The 18,973-nt window shown below is 40.2% G+C and overlaps 1 long non-coding RNA gene across 1 annotated transcript in view; it reads left to right on the forward strand.

Moving 5' to 3' along the window:
• Positions 1–18,620, forward strand: part of LOC131502962 (uncharacterized) — a 120,484-nt gene extending 101,864 nt beyond the window's left edge. Inside the window, exon 6 of the long non-coding RNA XR_009257287.1 lies at positions 18,110–18,620. This is a non-coding gene — a long non-coding RNA (uncharacterized LOC131502962). The remainder of the gene's footprint in view (positions 1–18,109) is intronic.
• Positions 18,621–18,973: the final 353 nt, after the last annotated feature.

An 18,973-nucleotide genomic window follows, 5' to 3' on the forward strand; every position in this document is an offset into this window, starting at 1 on the left:
AAAAAAGATATCAAATTCCTCTAGTTCTTAATTTTGTCTGAGCTATTAAAACCTAATTAGACAAAGACTAAATTCTTGTTTATTAGAAGCTTCAGGAGTCTTACAAATGAGTGCTAACATAGTTATGGGAGTCCATTGCTTTCTACTCCATAAAGTCTTTTGTAAAAGGCATCACATCATTTTAATAACAAGTGTGTGTTCCGTGAATATACTCATTCACTTTGAGAAAACAGCCCCAACCATTTGCAATCCACTGATTCCAACTGTTTAAGCAAATGAGTGCATGAGCCATTAGCCGGCTTCTTTCCTTCTTATATCTTCTCTCTCATTAGTACACCATCCCCACCCCCATTCCTGTTGAAGCACTATTCATGTCCTCTCAGACCAGCTCAAATAGTAGGAGCCCAGTGCCTCCTCCGCAAAACAGAATTGATTGCTTCCTTCTTTATTCTTCTTTCTGTGTCTAACACCTAGCTCTGAACCTAACTTGTAGTAAATGTTAGGTGAATGCAGTAAGAGTAAAACCAACTGTGAAATGTTATCATTTTTGGAGATTGGCCACAAAGATGATGCTTTCAAAAAGCCCTTTCTCCTTTATTCCCAAGACCCAGGCAAGCATGCTAAGACCACTTGTCTAAGACTTGCTGTGGCTATTTATTTATATTGGGAGCAGAGGGAACCAAGAAGCATGGCATTTATTGAGCCCGTGGATGCTGGCATTAGCTTGCCTGTGCTTGGGGGAGTAGGGAAGGTACTCCTGATTTGTGTGCTTGGCCAGGGCATGCTGTGGGCACAGAGACAGGCCTCTTCCATCAATCACATGCTTCTATAGCTGCCATTGCCCAACAGCACAGGGGTGGATAACAAATGTGTTTTGGTGATATTTTCAAGGGGGGGAAAAAGAGTGCTATTAGAATCCAAGGTGTTGATTTTCTTCTATAGAAAACATCCCCCTCCGGTTTCATCAGAAACCCTTCGAATTTTAAAACCTTTTAAATTAGAGGTATTGGAGATCCCTTTTTAGTTACAATGACAAATGAGTTACTCACCTCTGTCCCCTCCCCATTATGTTCTTCATTTGAGGCAAACACGATGCTCATTTAACTTTTGCATCCTCAGATTAACTACAAGTGGGACAACATAATACATCCCCCCAGTGTTGGAGCTTAAATTCTGAAAACATCATTTTTCATTTTCAAATGAAGCTGACATCAAGAAAGAACAGGAAACCAAGCAACAGCGCTGTCCTTCTCTGTTTTGCAAAGTGTCTTTTGCAAGAAAAGAGCTTGTGGAACTTGGCTCCATTTCCCACAGCCATGGGATAAGGGTCGCATGTAAACAATAATATCCTGTGCTACTTGGGCCTCATTTAACTGTCTTTGTTGCTTTAGAAGGAACTGCCAAGTGGGGTGTTTCTCAGAGTTCATGCTTGACATTCCAGAAATACTATAGGGTCCACTTCAAAGATGGTACTCCACACATGAAATTTGGGACTGTTGGTGTACTCTTGATGGTCACTGGGTGTCACATTGACACATTCTTTTAAATCACATGGGAAATGCACCCTCCATGAAGAATGAACCTGGTACTCTAAAGGTGGGCCTGTCATTGCAGGAAGCCTTTGCTATTACTGCTTGGGCATTTTTCTAGAAATCTATGGTAGCTTTGAGCCTAGGATGACCGTGCTTACTGAACTAGGAACAGTGAGATGATTTTTTTCAAGATAAGCTTTTGGGTTATTGATAGAGCATTAAGCTGAGAGTCAGGAGACCTGGGTTCTACTGCCCAGCTGACTAACTCTTGACCTTGTGAAATGTCCTTGGTCTCTCTGGCCTCAGTTTTCAGTTTTTGAAATGATGGGGTTATACTAGATTATTTCTAAACTCCTTTCTGGCCCTAAATTTGATCAGGTGACCTAAAACAGTAAATACGAAACAGAGAGTCAGGAAACAGAAGTTTCCAGTACAGGCTCTGCTACTCAGTACCTGTGATTTGGGACAAGTCACTTAGCCACTCAGCCTAAGGTCTCCATCTCTAGGGAGACCAGGATCTCCCCTACCTGCCTCCCCTGGTAGTTGTGACAATAAGGTAAAGAAACATGTTTTTTACTGAGCACTTAACTGAGTAACTGCTCTGGGGCACAAGTTTGATAGATGGCAAAGATGTAGAGGTTATTAGATTATCTGTTACTACTACTAATATTAGCTACAATTTAGTGAGCTCTTTCTATTGCCAGGCAATTAGGTCCAATATCCCATTTACTCTACATTTTATGGATGAGGAAACTAAAGTTAAAGGAAGGTGAATCACTTTCTCAGGATCATGAAGCTAGGCAGAGCTGAAGCTGAAATTTGTACCAGGGTTCTGTTCTTTATTTTAAAAGTTAAAAACATCTCACCTTCTGCCAAGGAGCTTGTGTTACTATTATTATTCCTTTTCTGGGCCACAGTGCCTGAATCCCATGACCTGGAAGCTGTGTGCATATGGGGGGAGGCAAGATAGGAGACTGGCTGGGCTGGGGCAGAAGGAATGGTTCTTTTTGCAGACACTGCCTGAGGCAGCACAGTCAGTGAAAGGACCTAGGGGGCAGCCCAAGTGCACAAGCCAGAGGAAGTCCAAGTGCATTGCCTGGACTGAGGGACCAAATGTAGCAGGCATTCAGGTGGCAGATGGGGGTGAGGAGTGTAGTTGTGAAATGGAGCAGTGAAGTGCTTGGGGCCTGTTGCTGAGACCAGGTATTCTTTTTTTTTTTTTGCTTGTTATTTATGTATGTATGTATGTATGTATGTATGTATGTATGTATGTATGTATGTATTTTGAAAGAGAGAGAACAGGGGAGGGGCAGAGAAAGAGAGAATCCTAAGAAGGCTCCGCGCTGCCAGCACAGAGCCCAATGCAGGGCTCTATCTCACAAACCATGAGATCATGACCCGAGCTGAAACCAAGAGTCAGACACTTAACTTACTGAGCCACTCAGACACCCCAAGACCAGGTATTCTTTGAAGCTAGTTTTGATGTACTGCTCGTGGCCTGGGGTGTGTATGGGCCAACTCCATCGAAAGAGTCAGGCAAAAGGCAGAACAAGTCTTCAGTTTGCTCACACGTAGAAGAAAGGCAGTGGACTAAATGAGCTCTGTGGGTGCCCTTGTGTCAGACATCCCCTGGGATTAGCAGTCTGCAGTACCAGCTCCTCTGGGGCTCTGAGATGCCAACAATGCTTTTTCTAGGATTTTGTTCTCTCTTAGAATGTGCCCCTGAATCTCTCAGATGCTAGGATTTAGTTTTGATTATGTCAGGAGCTGCATTGGAAGAACCCCTGTCTCCTAAGAATTGCATAGCTCAGCTGCCTTCCTGCTACCTTTGCAAACTCTTCCCAGAGTGGCTCTGCCATCAGAGGAAGTGGTCTTTCCAGTCTTTGGAAGGTTGGCCAACCACACCTAGTTCCCAGAGACATGGCCTAGTTCTGCCTCTGCTTTACTCCTCCAGGCCTGCTGATTCCCTGAACCATACTGGTGCTTCCTCCCACCTCTGCTCACTCTAGGGACTGCCCAGCCCAAGAGAGAACAGCCTGATTATTCAAACTTAGGTTGTTAGAAATGGGTGTCCCTCCTAATGTAGCACTTGTGCGTATTAAGCCCTGGTACTAGATACGGCCACTAACCAGGACACATGCTTGAGTTAATGGCCTTGTTACAGACAGAGACAGGCTAGTAGGTAAGGAGATTGGTGCTACAATGACATTCTGGGAAATGGCTAACATTGAGGAGTCCACGGTAACTAGCTCAACAACAATGGCAAAAGCAAATACTTACATGGGCACTATGCTAAGCACTTAAAATAGATTCGCTCTTTTAACCTTCACAGAAATCCTGTGAGGTAGCAGTGCCATTTCCTACTTTATGAGGTAACTGAGAGACCAAGGGGTTAAGCAACCTGTTCAAGATCACACAGCTAAGGGGTGGGTATATGGATATTACTTGGATAGTCAGCCAATTGGCAATCATAATCTAGAAGACCTCTCTGTAGAGTCAAAACCCCATTCCTGGGCCAAGGTGCCAGTTCAAGAGACAAGGGTGGCCAAGAACAAGTCAGGGCAGAGGGGCTTATCCACCCAACAGGCATGCAGTGAGGACCATCCTCTGTGCCAGGTGTTGGGAGAAGACACAAGTAAGATAGTATCTCATTCAGGCCAAGGCTTAGTTTCAAAGGGGGCTGAAGTTGTAAGCAGGACAACACATAGAACTTAGGGATGGTAATCAAGGCAGAAGGCCAGCTGTTAAAACTGGATCAGTCTAAGAGGTGGTTTTGGGAAAAGTTCTAGTCTGAAAGCATCACAGTCTCTCAGGCAGCTATTCTAGGGGTACCAAATCTGGGAGGGCAACCTATTCTTAATCCCCCAGCCCTAGGGCTGAGGCTGAGCATTGACCCTGTGCCTGTGGATGACTTGGTCTGCGAAATTCACTGGGCCTGAGCCTTTAGCTGAAAGGATCAGTGAGGTCCAGCTATGGTGGTCTGAGTAGGGTAGGGGAATTGAACTGGGGGTTAATGGAACAAAGCCCAGGAATGACACCCCAGCTCCTGTGGAGCCTGTTTTCCTTCTACCATTCCTTTGGAAGCATTGGGCCCAGCTGTGATTGAAAGGGAAATGAATTTGGAGCCAGGGGATCTGGGCTCCATATGTTGGTAGAAACTGTGATGTCTGAACATTCTTGTTGGGATAGCTGAAATTCTTAGTAGAAATTCCAGGAAGACCAGAGGACATCTGAGAAATATATGTGGATTGAAGTGGAGAGAAATACTTAAGTCTTCTGGGGAAGATCTCCAATATCAAGAACCAGCTCCTTTTTTAATTGTTTTTTTCCAAAGTGACATATTAATCAAGTAATATATATATACAAGGCTTTGTAACTATAGGGCAGGACCCCTGCACAAGGCCTTATTAACATCTTCATTGTTACAGATCATGGGACAGGCAACCTCAGCAGCTCACAGGAGATAGAAACATTGCCCCTCCCCACCCCAGCTCCTTCTCTCTGCAACCCAAAAGAGTCCTTTGGAACAGATTCTTAGTTCTCTTCTGTGTTTACTAGTCTCCCATACAGCCATCAGCCAGGGTCACTGCTACCTGAAGGCAGGGTTCAGATGAGTGCGGGAAGAGGAGTGTAGAGCCCCTTGCCCCTACGAGTAAGACCCATCTCAGTAAGACCCCGAGACCCTGTGAGGTATATAGTGCATTAGAGCCGTGCCTTGGGTGTCAGGCTGCCTGAGTTCAGATTCTGGTTCTGTGGCTGCAAGTAAGTTACTAAATGTCTATGGGGAACATCTACAAAGTGGAGAAGTTCATATTAGTATATCTGCTTCATAGGATGGTTGTGAGGGTTATCTCACTGCCTAGAAAGCACTCAGCCCAGCACCTGGCCCACAGGCAGCATTTGGTAAATGTTAGCTGCCACTATTCTCCCTTCCTCTCCTGCCTTCCTCCTTCCTTCTCCTCCTCCTGTGTTTTCTTCTTCTGTGTTTCATCCACCTTCATCTTTGGAGGACTTTCTAGAACCTCAGGCTAATGGCTTGGTTGGCTCTGAGCTGGTGACCCAGTTTAAATAACTACATCTGAGTCCCTGAACCCCTGTATTCAGAGCATGAGCCCTCTAGGGTTGGGACTTTGCCTGGCCCTTGCCACTCACCCTCCCAGCCCTAGTGACTGAAGCCCTGTCCACTGACTTCAGAGCTCCCTGATGCCAATCATTACTAATCCCGACACACTTGTTGGATGTGTCTTTTCTTTTGGGTAATAATGGCCCACACAGGAGCGATCCTTAGCTGCCACCTGCCACAGTGATTCTACATAGTGACCTCTAATGAGCCTAGTACTTATCGCAGTGAACCTTTCCAACAACCCTATGAGGTTGCATAACTCATTTATTCACTCAGCAAATGCTCATTGAGCACCTGCTCTGTGCCTCTAGGGGTACAACCAGGGAATCACAGTGGTAAGAGAATGGAGAGTCTTGGAAGAGGCATTCAGGCAATGTGACAGAGTGGATAAAACCCAAACTCCTGAGTCTCACAAACGGGCCCTTAAAGTTTGGCTGTGCCACACACAGTTGCATGGCCTTGGGCCAGTCAACTCACCTCCCTGTACTCCATTTTCTCATATGTAAAATGGGCATATTAAATAGTCCCCATCTTGCAGGGCTTCCTTACTAGCCCCATTTCCTGCTCTGTACTTTCATATAATTTGTACATTTATTTTTAGTTCATATCTTAATATATTGTGATTCTGTTGCCTTCCAAGCTATATTCTGAACTCTGGTGGGCAGGAACTACTTGTTTATGTTTGTATCTCTAGTGCCTCCCATAGTGCCTGGCCCAGGGTATATAAGCTGTTGCTGAAATGTTAACACTGTGTGGTGATTATTTTTCCAGATCTGTCTTCTTCATTAAGCTGTGAGCTTCCAGAGGACAGATCTTTGTCTCAGTATGTGCAGAACATAGCAAGTCTGTCAGGATGTAATAGGTGTGGCTTGGAGTAGAGACTCAGGGAATGATGGTTAAGTGAGTAGGGGAGTTAGGGAAGAAATGAATGGGGAACAGGGGAAGACTGAGGACTGAGACACTTTCTTACAGGCTTGCTATTATTGAGGTCATAGTCAGCTTGGAATTAATTTGGAAACATAGTAGGAATGTGGGATAACAGGTAGCTCCATTTTCTGAGGCCTAAATCAGTCTTGTTCCAGAATTTAACACTGTTGACCACCTTTACCTTGAAATGTTTTACTTCTTTAGCCTCTTTAAGACCAAACGACTTTGGACTTCCTCATGCTTTTCTGACCCCTTCCTTGTATATATACATATATACATATATAAGGAATACATACATTAATACACACACACAACCCCCCCACACACACACACTAATTACTATGCTTTTATCACATTTAACAAAATTAACGATAATTATTGGTATCATTTCATACCCAATCCATATTCAGATTTCCCTGATTTTCTCAAAGATGTAATTTAGTTTTTTAAATTAGTTTTTTAAAATTAGAATCCAAATAGGGCCCACACACTGCATTTGGCTATGTTTTATAAGTCTTTTATTGTTTTTTGAGTTGTTGGTGAAACCAGGTCATTTGCCCTGAAGAATGTCTCATATTCCCAATTTGTTTGTTTTCTCATGTTGTCATTGAACTTGTTTCTCTATCCCTTATATTTCCTCTGAACTGGTAGTTATGTCTAGAGGCTTTGATTAAGTTCAGGTTGAGGTTTTTGGGTAAGAATACTTCACAGCCAGTGCTGTGTACTTTCTATTATATCACCTCATGAGGCAAATCATATCTAGGTGCCTCATTTTTAGTGTTACTAAGATTGACAGTGGGTTTAAATGGTATCACCTGGAGGCCTCCATTATAAAGGTCCCCATGAACCCTTCACCTGATGGTTTTAACAGCCATTGATGATTACTGTTTTGGTCTATTATTTCATTAAGAGTTGCAAAATGGCATTTTTCTAATTCTGCTATGCTTCTACATTCATTACTTGAGATTTTTGTATAATTTTATTCTCCAACCAGTTAGTTACCTTGAAGTAGTGTACCAAAAAAAAGGGCAAGATAAACATTTGATATCTTCCCTTATAAAAACATCAATTTTCAGAATGAGTTGGTATCCTAGCAGCCTCCAATGGTGACCAATCAAGTCTATTACATATTGTTATAAACTCATAGATTTTTATATATTTAGTATGTTTTGACGTAGTGTAGTCATTACTCATTTTGTTGCTAAAATTATTTCATCTTAGGCCAGTGGGGGTCTTTTCAGGTTGGCTTCTGTTTCCTTTTGTCCTGATAGATTTCTTGATTTTTGGTTTGGTTTCAGGCTCATCTTATACAATTTCAAACCCAGTCCTGGAGTTAACCATTTTGCCAAGGAGCTCTCTTGTTCCTTTTTATAGGAAATGGTATTAAGAAAGCCCAATCTGAGGACTGAGTTTCCTCACTGTGGCTGGGTTGTCAGGTTTTATCTTTTTAGTGAAAAAGCTGGAAAATGCCTATTTTTTAAAAAAGGAAACATGATGAATTCCTACTGATATTTCGAAGCTGAATTTAAGAGTATAGGGGTTTTACTTAATATTTTTTATTTTGTAACTGTATCTCATTTCTCTCATTCTGAAAGTCTTGGTTCCTAATGACATTGTCATTACTTGAATTACCCTATATTATATCTGTAACAGTTTCAAGGGAGCAATTCCAATGTTACTACTAAGATTACTGAATGCAGTTTAAGATTCCTTTGCTCTTCCTTTTGCCGTTAGAATAAATCCTACTAAGGAGGTAGTCAAAGTGTTGTGTTTCAGTCACTTAAAAAGTAATTTCTTTTTCTGTGTGGTTATGTTACCAACTTGATACATAGTTTGATTCATTTGCTTCATTTTTTTCTCAGTTTTACAGATTGTTTTCTTTCTTTTTTGAAATTTAATTTTACATTTAATTTATGTAAAACATTTACAGAGTTCCAAAGTCAAAACCATATAACAGGAGATATTCTAAATGCCTTGCTTCCATCCTGCCCTCATTCTTTTTTCTCCTTCCCTCTATGTTTAATTAGGTTTTGGCTTATCCATCCGTTATGTATTTGAATATTAAACAAAAGAGAATAAGTAATTGTATTTCACCCCCATATGTTACAAAAATGTAGCACATACCATAAAAACCTTTTTGCTCCGTTTTTTCACTTAACATTTTGCTCTAGAGATCATTCTATATCAATGTATGGAGATCTTCGTTGTTCCTTTTTTATGACTGGATAGTATGCTCTCCAAAAGAGGAACTGTCATTTGTTCAGCTTGTCAGTCCCTGTTGACAGATACTTGTATTGACTCTAGTCTTTTTCTATTACAAAAAAAGCTACCATAAGTAGTGGAGGTATTTGTTTCATGATTGTCCTCAGTCCAAGCCTCAGTGGCATTCTTAACTCTTCCTTCGGCCTCCTTTTGTACACCTTATCACTTCTGAACCCTGGTGATTCTTCCTTTGTACTCTTCTCTGTTTCTGCCTTTCTATCCCTTATGTTGTCACCCAGTTTTAGACACTAGTTGTCTTTGCCTGGGATATAGCAATAGCAGGGGACTCCCTACTTATTTTTCTCCCCAGTCCAGTCTGTGCTACACACCATGGTTAGAATCATCTCCTGAAACATCGCTTTCATCATAATCTATTCTCACTAAAAAATCTTCAATAGTAGCATACAATCAAAATTCCCTAGTTTGGCATTCAAGGGCCTCCATTAACTGAGCCAAATCTTTCCTGATATTCATTCCCTCTGCTTTGGTCTATGGATACATTGATCTGCATATTTGATTTCCCAAACGTCACATTAATTATTACCTTTATACCTTACCTCCTCTTCAAAGTTACACTCAAATTCCAGATCTTTGGAAACCTTACTGGAAACCTTAGCCCAAGCTGTCTCCCTCCCTTGAGCTCCTGTTCTTTGTGATATCCATTTGAAACTGAGCAGACTTAGCCTTTCACCAAATGGAAAGATCTTGTTGAATGAGGTCATTACCATGAGATCTAAGAAATTCATTGATACATTTATCAAGCATTAACTGAACACCAGAATAGCATCCAAAGGTGAAGGACCTTTGGATTGGTTTGAGTTCTTTTTTGATAGTGACCAACAAGGATGTGGGATTCTATCTGTCTGAAGGAACAACTAGGAATATGTTCCAGGTAGCAATACTTGACTGAGAGATACAGTCGTAGACTGTGCAGACTGTGTGTCCCTTCCAAAGATGGATTTAATTCCACTTTAAGGAGAAGAAATCAGACTTGATTCTGGGGGAAAGGACTTATTTAATAGTATTTAGCCAAAAGGTCTCAAATCCTGGGAGAGCATTGCTTTTTCCACCTTCCCCATTAGGATAAAGCATGTCATTTTGTTTCTTGGAGACCTAGAACTCATATAAACCTGACATTATCTTGGCCACCAGCCATGTGACAGGTTGGTTGGCTAATCTTACATTATAGAACACTGCATTTTATCTGCTTCCTTTCTGTACTTTTGTTGTTTGGGTTGCATTAACCTTAATTTCTTAAAGTTCCTTTTAAAACTTCACCATCTGGGGCTAGAACTATTTTTGGTTTATTTATTTACGATTTATCCTCTTTCCTTTCCTTGCAAAAGGATTTTAAGAAGCTTGCAAGTTTAAACATAATGCAAAGTAAGACATAGAACAGAATTGTCTATTTTAAGGAGTAGATATTACCAGATACCTTGCATGAGTGGAATGCTATCCTTGTTGAGCACTGACGATGACTCTGAGTTTTTGGCAGTCAAGGGTAAGGGTTACACTAGTATATATTACCTGAGAACTAGATAGCAGATATATTCCTCTTTAAAGATCAGCTTCTCCCTGACATGAAATTCAAATTGGGATTTGTCATAGAAACCTTGTATAAGCACATTAGGTAACATAGTGACTTATGTTTTTAACTTTAATTTGTAAAAATTCAACACAGAATATAACACAGAAATACAACTCAAATCATCACTGTTTATATTAATTGAGTTAGGGGTTTTGTTTTTCTTCTTATTATTTGTTTGAAAATTAATTCAACTTTCATACACTGCTAGCTGACCACCACTTGGGGAAGCTGTTTGGCAGTATCTACTAAAGCTAAACAAACCTACCCAATGGCCCAGCAATTCCACTGCATGTGTTCACTGAAATATATATACAAGAATGTCCATTAGAGCATTATTTATTTAGTACCAGTCAAATAATGGGAACAACCCAAATATCTACCAATAGTGAATACATGAATAAATTGTCGTACATTTATACAATTCAATACAGTTGAGAAAAATTAGAGCTAGATACAAGAACATGGAAGACTCTTACAAACATCATATTTATTGAAATAAATCAGACCCTAAAAAATACATGCTATTTCAGCTTCTATAAAGTTCAAAAAAACAGACAAAGCTAAACCATGATATTAGAATAGGATAATGGTTAACTTTCAAAATGGAGGACAGGAAAATTATGGGGGCATGATGGGACTTTTAGAGACTTGTTCTGTGTTGGTAATGTTCTGTGTTGGTGCCTGGAGCGTGTTCATGGTATGTTAATTTATTAAGCTATACAGGTGTGAGCTGTACACTTTTCTTCATGTGTGTTATACTTCAGCAAAATTTTAAATGCGACTACATGTACATAATAAGATTTCAAAGTATGTAGAAAAGTATATAATGAAAATGAAGTCACTCTTCTACTTTAAATCCTTTTCCCTCTCATCAGAGGCTATAACTATTGCCAGTTTCTTGTAATACCTCATTATTCTTCTAGAAACAAGTCTTCTAGTAAAAACATAGTGGTGTGTATGTATCTATGGATATATCTCTGTTCTTTTTCTTATTTACAAAAATGGAAACACACTATATACATTATTCTGACACATGCTTTTTTCATGTAACACTATGTCTTGGGCATCTGTTTCGATCAGTGCATGGAAAATACCTACCTTCTATCTATCTATCTATCTATCTATCTATCTATCTATCTATCTATCTATTTAAATTTACATCCAAGTTATTTAGCATATAGTACAACAATGATTTCAGGAATAGATTCCTTAATGCCCCTTACCCATTTAGCCCATCCCATCTCCCATAACCCCTCCAGCAACCCTCTTTTTGTTCTCCATATTTAAGAGTCTCCTATGTTTTGTCTCCCTCCCTGTTTTTATATTATTTTTGTTTCCCTTCCCTTATGTTCATCTGTTTTTTGTCTTAAAGTCCTCATATGAATGAAGTCATATATTTTTATTTCTCTAATTTCGCTTAGCATAATACCCTCTAGTTCCATCCACATAGCTGCAAATGGCAAGATTTCATTCTTTTTGATTGCTGAGTAATACACCATTGTATATATATACCACATCTTCTTTATACATTCATCCATAAATGGACATTTGGGCTCTTTTCATACCTTGGCTATTGTTGATAGCATTGCTATAAACATTGGGGTGCATGTGCCCCTTTGAAACAGCATACCTATATCCATTGGATAAATACCTAGTAGTGCAATTGCTGGGTTGTAGAGTAGTTCTATTTTTAATTTTTTGTGGAACCTCCATACTGTTTTCCAGAGTGACTGCACCAGTTTGCATTCCCACCAGCAGTGCAAAAGAGATCCTCTGTCTCCACATCCTCACCAACGTCTGTTGTTGCCTGAGTTGTTAATGTTAGCCATTCGGACAGGTGTGAAGTGGTATCTCATTGTGGTTTTGATTTGTATTTCCCTGATGATGAGTGATGTTGAGCATTTTTTCATGTGTCGGTTGGCCATCTGGATGTCTTCTTTGGAGAAGTGTCTATTCATGTTTTTCACCCATTTCTTCACTGGATTATTTGTTTTTTGGGGTGTTGAGTTTAATAAGTTCTTTATAGATTTTGGATACTAACTCTTTATCTGATATGTCATTTGCAAATATCTTCTCCCATTCTGTCGGTTGTCTTTTAGTTTTGCTGATTGTTTCCTTCACTGTACAGAAGCTTTTTATCTTGATGAGGTCCCAATAGTTCATTTTTGCTTTTGTTTCCCTTGCCTTCGGAGATGTGTTGAGTAAGAAGTTGCTGCGGCCAAGGTCAAAGAGGTTTTTGCCTGCTTTCTCCTCAAGGATTTTGATGGCTTCCTGTCTTACATTTAGGTCTTTCATCCATTTTGAGTTTATTTTTGTGTATGGTGTAAGAACGTGGTCCAGGTTCATTCTTCTGCACATCGCTGTCCAGTTTTCCCAGCACCACTTGCTGAAGAGACTGTCTTTATTCCATTGAATATTCGTTCCTGCTTTGTCAAAGATTAGTTGGCCATACATTTGTGGGTCCATTTCTGAGTTCTGTATTCTGTTCCATTGATCTGAGTGTCTGTTTTTGTGCCACCTACCGTCTTTTTAATGGCTCCATAAAGAATTTCATTATGAGGATGCACCATGTTTAACCAATCCTCTGTTAGTGAGCATTTAAGATTTTCCAGTTTTTAAAAAATTACAATGATACATTAAACATCTTTTTACACATGCCCTTGCACACATGTATGAGGTATAGTGGACTTTTGCATCTTTTTATAAATTGTCTAATTGTAGGTGAAAATCCCATAGAGTCAAAAACATCCTTAAAATTCCCTTGAGAATGCTGGCATACCATATCTTTATCATCCCTGTTTGCCTGTTTGTCCTCCAGTATTGAAGTAGATCGTTGAGTCTGGTTCAGCACCTGATGAAGAGATGAACTTGTAGTTATGAGCCAAATTGAGTGACATATATACATCTTTAAACACCAGATTCGCAGTGAGATGCTCACTCTCTGAGAGGCATATTTTAGTTGTTGTCTTTTCTCTGTCAACTCTCTCTCTTCTATCTTTCTGTTTATATCTTGGTCTCTCTGTCTCTTTTTCTCTCTCCTTTGTTCTCCCTCTCCCTGTCTGTATGCTGAGTGCCTATGTTTAAATTGTTATAACTCATATGTGCATATGCTGTGATTCCACTGTATATCCATATCATCAATTCCCTGAGTTGGTATTTGGGCACATATATATGTGCATGTATTTTCAAATCATATGTGTGTGCTTTCTATAGATACATCTTTTTATTATGAAAATTTCAAGCATATACAAAAGCAGATAGAATTCTATAATAAGACTCCTGTACCCATCACCCAGCCTCAAAAATGATCAACCCATGGCCACTCACATCTATACCACACCCATTTTTCCTCTTTTTGTAATATCTTGGAGCAAGTCATAGACATCATAACATTTTATCTGTAAGTGGTTCAGTATGTACTTCTAAAGGATTGGGACTCTATAAAAAACATCCACAATGCAATTATCACACCTCAAAATGAACAGAACTTCATTAAAATAAACAAATATCCAGTCAGTGTTCTAGTTTCCAATTATCTTACAGCTGGGATAAATGGATTCTTATTTGTTTGACTAAAGCTCTAAGTAAGAGCTAGATACTATAATTGATTGATAATAGCCTTTTGGTCTCTTTTAATCTATAGGCTCCCCTTCAATCCTTTTTCTTCTTGCAATTGATTTTTGGAAGAAAATAGGTTGTTTTTTTCCATTTTGAATTATCCATTCATCTCTTTTTTCTTTAACACAGCTGAAAGCTGGCATCATCACACCTCAGTTCTGTGGAGTAGGGCAGACATGGTGAGAAGGGATCTATTTATTACTATTTTTGAATGGACACTCTGAAAAATAAAGGAAAAATGCTTTTTTAAGACAACATAATTGAGACAATGCCTTTGTTGTTTTTTTAAGTAGGCTGTAGCTAGCATTTCCCACACTCTTGATTTTGCTGATTGTATTCCCATTGTTAAGTTTCGTACTTAAGTAGTCTACGTATCCCCAGACTTCTGTGTTTTCTCTAAATTAGTAATTGATTTTAGAGGCTTAATTAGATTCAGGTTAAAGGGGTTTTTTTAGCGTTTTATTTTATTTTTGTTGTTTTTTTAAGTAGGCTTCATGCCCAGCATAGAGCCCAACGTGAGGCTTGAACTCACAACCTTGAGATCAAGACCTGAGCTGAGATCAAGAGTCCGACACTTAACCAATTGAGCCACCCAGGTGCCCCTTTTGTTTTGTTTTTGGTGAGATTACTTCATGTATGCTTTTGTGCTCTCCATTAAGTGACACATACTATCTGGCTTTCTCTATTTTTATGTTATCAGCCTTTGATGATATAAGTCTAGATTCATTTATTCATTAAGGAGTGCAACATGGTGATGTTTTTCGTTTTTTATTCATTCTTTATTTATTAACTGGAATATATCTATACATCAACTACTTGTTTATCCAGGGTACAGTTTGTATAAGGAGGCAAGATAAAGGCCTGATTCATAATAATGAGCTAGTTTGCCAGCATTCACTAATAAAACCAATGAGTGATTATTTTTTAAAATATAATGATGAATGAATGGACTTTATGATGAATTAATGGTGTTTTAATCCATTGTTATTTTTTAAAGCCTTTCTTTTTTTATTTATTTATTTATTTATTTTTCAACGTTTTTTATTTATTTATTTTTGGGACAGAGAGAGACAGAGCATGAACGGGGGAGGGGCAGAGAGAGAGGGAGACACAGTATCGGAAACAGGCTCCAGGCTCCGAGCCATCAGCCCAGAGCCTGACGCGGGGCTCGAACTCACGGACCGCGAGATCGTGACCTGGCTGAAGTCGGCCGCTTAACCGACTGCGCCACCCAGGCGCCCCAAAGCCTTTCTTTTTTTAAATGTTTATTTATTTTTGAGAGAGAGAGACAGAGCATGAGCAGGGGAGGGGCAGAGAGAGAGGGAGACACAGAATCCGAAGAAGGCTCCAGGCTCTGAGCTGTCAGCACAGAGCCTGATGTGGGACTCGAACCCACGAACCGTGAGATCATGATCTAAGCTGAAGTCAGACGCTTAACTGACTGAGCCACCCAGGTGCCTCTATTGTTATTTTTTTAATTGAGAGGCAGGGGGAGAGAGAGAGAGAGGGAGAGAGAGAATCCCAAGCAGACTCTGCTCTGTAAGCTCAGAGCCTGATGTGGGGCTTGATCCCACAAACCAGAAGATCATGACCTGAGCCAAAATCAAGAGCTGGATGCTTAACCAACTGAACCACCAAGGCACCTGTAATACATTGTTCTTATTCATATTGAGGCTTGCATTGGCCATTGAGAAACTCTTTAAGTTGGTTCCTTAGTCCTTTTTACATGACTCTAGTAGTCTTTGAAAATTTTCTTGCTGTGTATAAGATAGTCCAGGATCATCATGTACATGTCCTACTCCAGATATGAAGAACCATATTTATAGATGTCAACACAGTATAGTGAAAAGGGCACAGTCTTTGGAGTCCTTTTGGAATCCTGGCCCTACGTCACACTGCGTGTATGGCCATAGACAATCTTAATACCTGCCCACTTAAGTTTCTTCATTTTTATAATGAACTAATGCTGAACTAATGGCACCTATCTTCCATGGTTCTTAAGAAGGATACACACACACACACACACACACACACACACACAAGTACACACAAACGCATAGTAGGTACTCAGAAATTCATGTTCCTTCTCCATTTCCTGTTCTCTTCTTTTTCAAGTGACAACATCACATCCTCTAGAATTACTTAGGCTTCTATAGTTACAGCATGGAGTGTTTTCTTTCACATATGGTAGATACTCAGTACATACTTGCAAATTGACTTTGAGGATAGATGTCATCAAATAATTGATGCCAACACATGTTAAACTCTGTGAAAGTAGGCATTGTCTTAATGACATTGTTTTCAAAAAGTATTTTTTCTTTGTTTTTCAGTGTCCATTCATTAGTGTCCAAATATTAGTAAATAGATCCCTTCTCACCATCTCTGCCCTACCCCCGAGAACTGAGGTGTTATGGTGATGCCAGCTTTCAGTTGTGTTAAAGAAAGAATAGAGTGGGGCGCCTGGGTGGTGCAGTCGGTTAAGCGTCCGACTTCAGCCAGGTCACGATCTCGCGGTCTGTGAGTTCGAGCCCCGCGTCAGGCTCTGGGCTGATGGCTCGGAGCCTGGAGCCTATTTCCGATTCTGTGTCTCCCTCTCTCTCTGCCCCTCCCCCGTTCATGCTCTGTCTCTCTCTGTCCCAAAAATAAATAAAAAAAAAAAAAAAGAAAGAATAGAAGCATAGGTAATTCAAAAGGATAATCCAAGTTCATGAGTTACTCCAAAGTCACACATTTCAGTTTAAAAGACATTATCTGATATATATAGCAGATTTCCTTTCTTAAATTAGCTTTACTTCCACTAATATTAAAATGGCTTTTCATTCCTCAAGGTCACAGCAAGTATCTCTGAACAAGCTACAGAAGCAACTTGGGATGAGGTGTTTATGGTAGATATTCTGCCCTGATACTCACGTGTTGCTATGGTGCTTCCCTCAACTTAGGATCAAGAGTTATGAAATGGTCAGGCAGTCTCAGTGTTCCAGCCCTGGCAGCCACAGGGGAGGAGCAGCGCCTGCAAAGAGTGCAACCTTTTAACAATGAAACTAAAAGATATTGGATGAAGTTAGAAAGAGTGATGAGGGAGAGCCTCCTCAATTAAGTAGTATCCTGGGATGGTCTTCAGCTCAGCATCTATCTATTCTAGGGTGAATTGGATTTTGAGAGACCATGCTGGAGAATTCTTTTACCTAATGTCTGCTTCCCCCAATGTACCCAGTGAACAGGCATTATTCATTATTCATTACATGACACTATTCACTTAGAAGGCATTGGCTTTTGAATAGGGAAAGCTGTTTGACCACCTCCCCAAAGGTCCCGTTCTCCAAGCTCTTCGTCTTATGGTAGGGCAGAGGCAGCTGACTGAGGTGGCTGGAAAGCCCACCCGTGTTTCCTAAGAGATAAGCTCTGGGGCTATGTCTTGTCTTGGGCTGGCTACCCAGGATCCCTTTTCCCATAAGCCCCAGGGATGGACTCCTAATAAACATATGGGCTTTTTTTGTGTCAGAGTTTTTAGGGGCTCTTTCCATGTATTCTGGTCTTACATTCTCATAACCACTGTGGCAGCATGGGTATTAGATACAAATTTGATAGATGAAGAATTGAATGTTCAGAGAGACTCAGTGACCTTTCACACAGATACTTGTCTTCCCTGCTTTGCCCTGGCTGCTGTTACCTCAGCTTCCACTTCCAGGTTAACATTTCTTTAATTTTAGGGACTTCATTGCCAGTCAGTCCCTAATGGGAAGTAGGAAGGGGAGAGCAACCATCCCAAATAGGGAAAGGTGCCCAAGGTTTTGGCAGCCTCACACAGCTTTTGTTTCATTTAATCCCTATTGCACCTCTTCTTGTGGATCTGAAGTCTCCTAGCCCTGAACTTAAATTCTAAATTCTAAAATTCTAAATCTGTAATCTGACAACAACAAATATATTTAGGGCATGATCGATGAGGCCTACTATTGGAAGTGGATCTGTCCCAGGAAATCTGGTATTCTTGGATAACATAGTTTTGAGTCCTTACTGACTCTTGTCCCTGATTTACTGCCCTCTTGTCATTTATTCCAGTAGCCTCCCACCTCCAAGGTGACCCGCAGGATTCATGGATACAGTATGCTAGCTGAACCTGAGACAGACTGAAACTGCTGTCTACATTGTTCTAACCAACTGAGCCACAGTACTTCAGGGATTGATGATGGAACAAAAAGGTGTGTCTCCATGTAAGGTTGTAGTCCAATAGAGAAGGAAACAAAATCTGGGTATGAAATATTTAACCTGAGAAGCAACAAGTTAATCAGACCCATGGAAGCATTATGTCGATATCGAGTAACTGTAAGGAGTAGAAATTATTTAAATGCATGCTCAATATCGTTAGCATTTTTCTTGTTTATTTTACTTTGTGGTTAAAGGTCGCAGATAGGTGAAAAAAAATGAAAAGGAAATATATTACTGAGGTTTTACCTCATCTCAAAAGGTTATTTTCATCACAGGACTTCTTTAAAATAGGTAGTAACCATTGTTAAGTAGAAAAAAAATTACAAAAAAAATTTTGACGTTTATTTGTGTGTGTGTGTGTGTGTGTGTGTGTGTGTGTGTGTGTGTGTGTGTGAAAGGCAGGGGAGAGAGAGAGACAGAGAGAGAGAGAGAGAAAGAGAGAGAGAGAGAGAGAGTGGACGAGGAGCAGAAAGAGAGGGAGACACATAATCCAAAGCAGGCTCCAGGCTCTGAGCTGTCAGCACAGAGACCAACACGGGGCTCAAACCCACGAATGGTGAGATCCTGACCTGAGCTGAAGTCAGATGCTTAACTGACTGAGCCACCCAGGTGCCCCAGAAAAAACATTTTGAAAGAAGAGTCAAGTTAGAAAACATTTCTTTGGAAATAAGATTAAACATTGTATTTTAAAAATACTCTTTATCCCATTTTCAGGCT

Source organism: Neofelis nebulosa, chromosome X (assembly GCF_028018385.1).
Source record: "Neofelis nebulosa isolate mNeoNeb1 chromosome X, mNeoNeb1.pri, whole genome shotgun sequence".
NCBI lineage: Eukaryota > Metazoa > Chordata > Mammalia > Carnivora > Felidae > Neofelis > Neofelis nebulosa.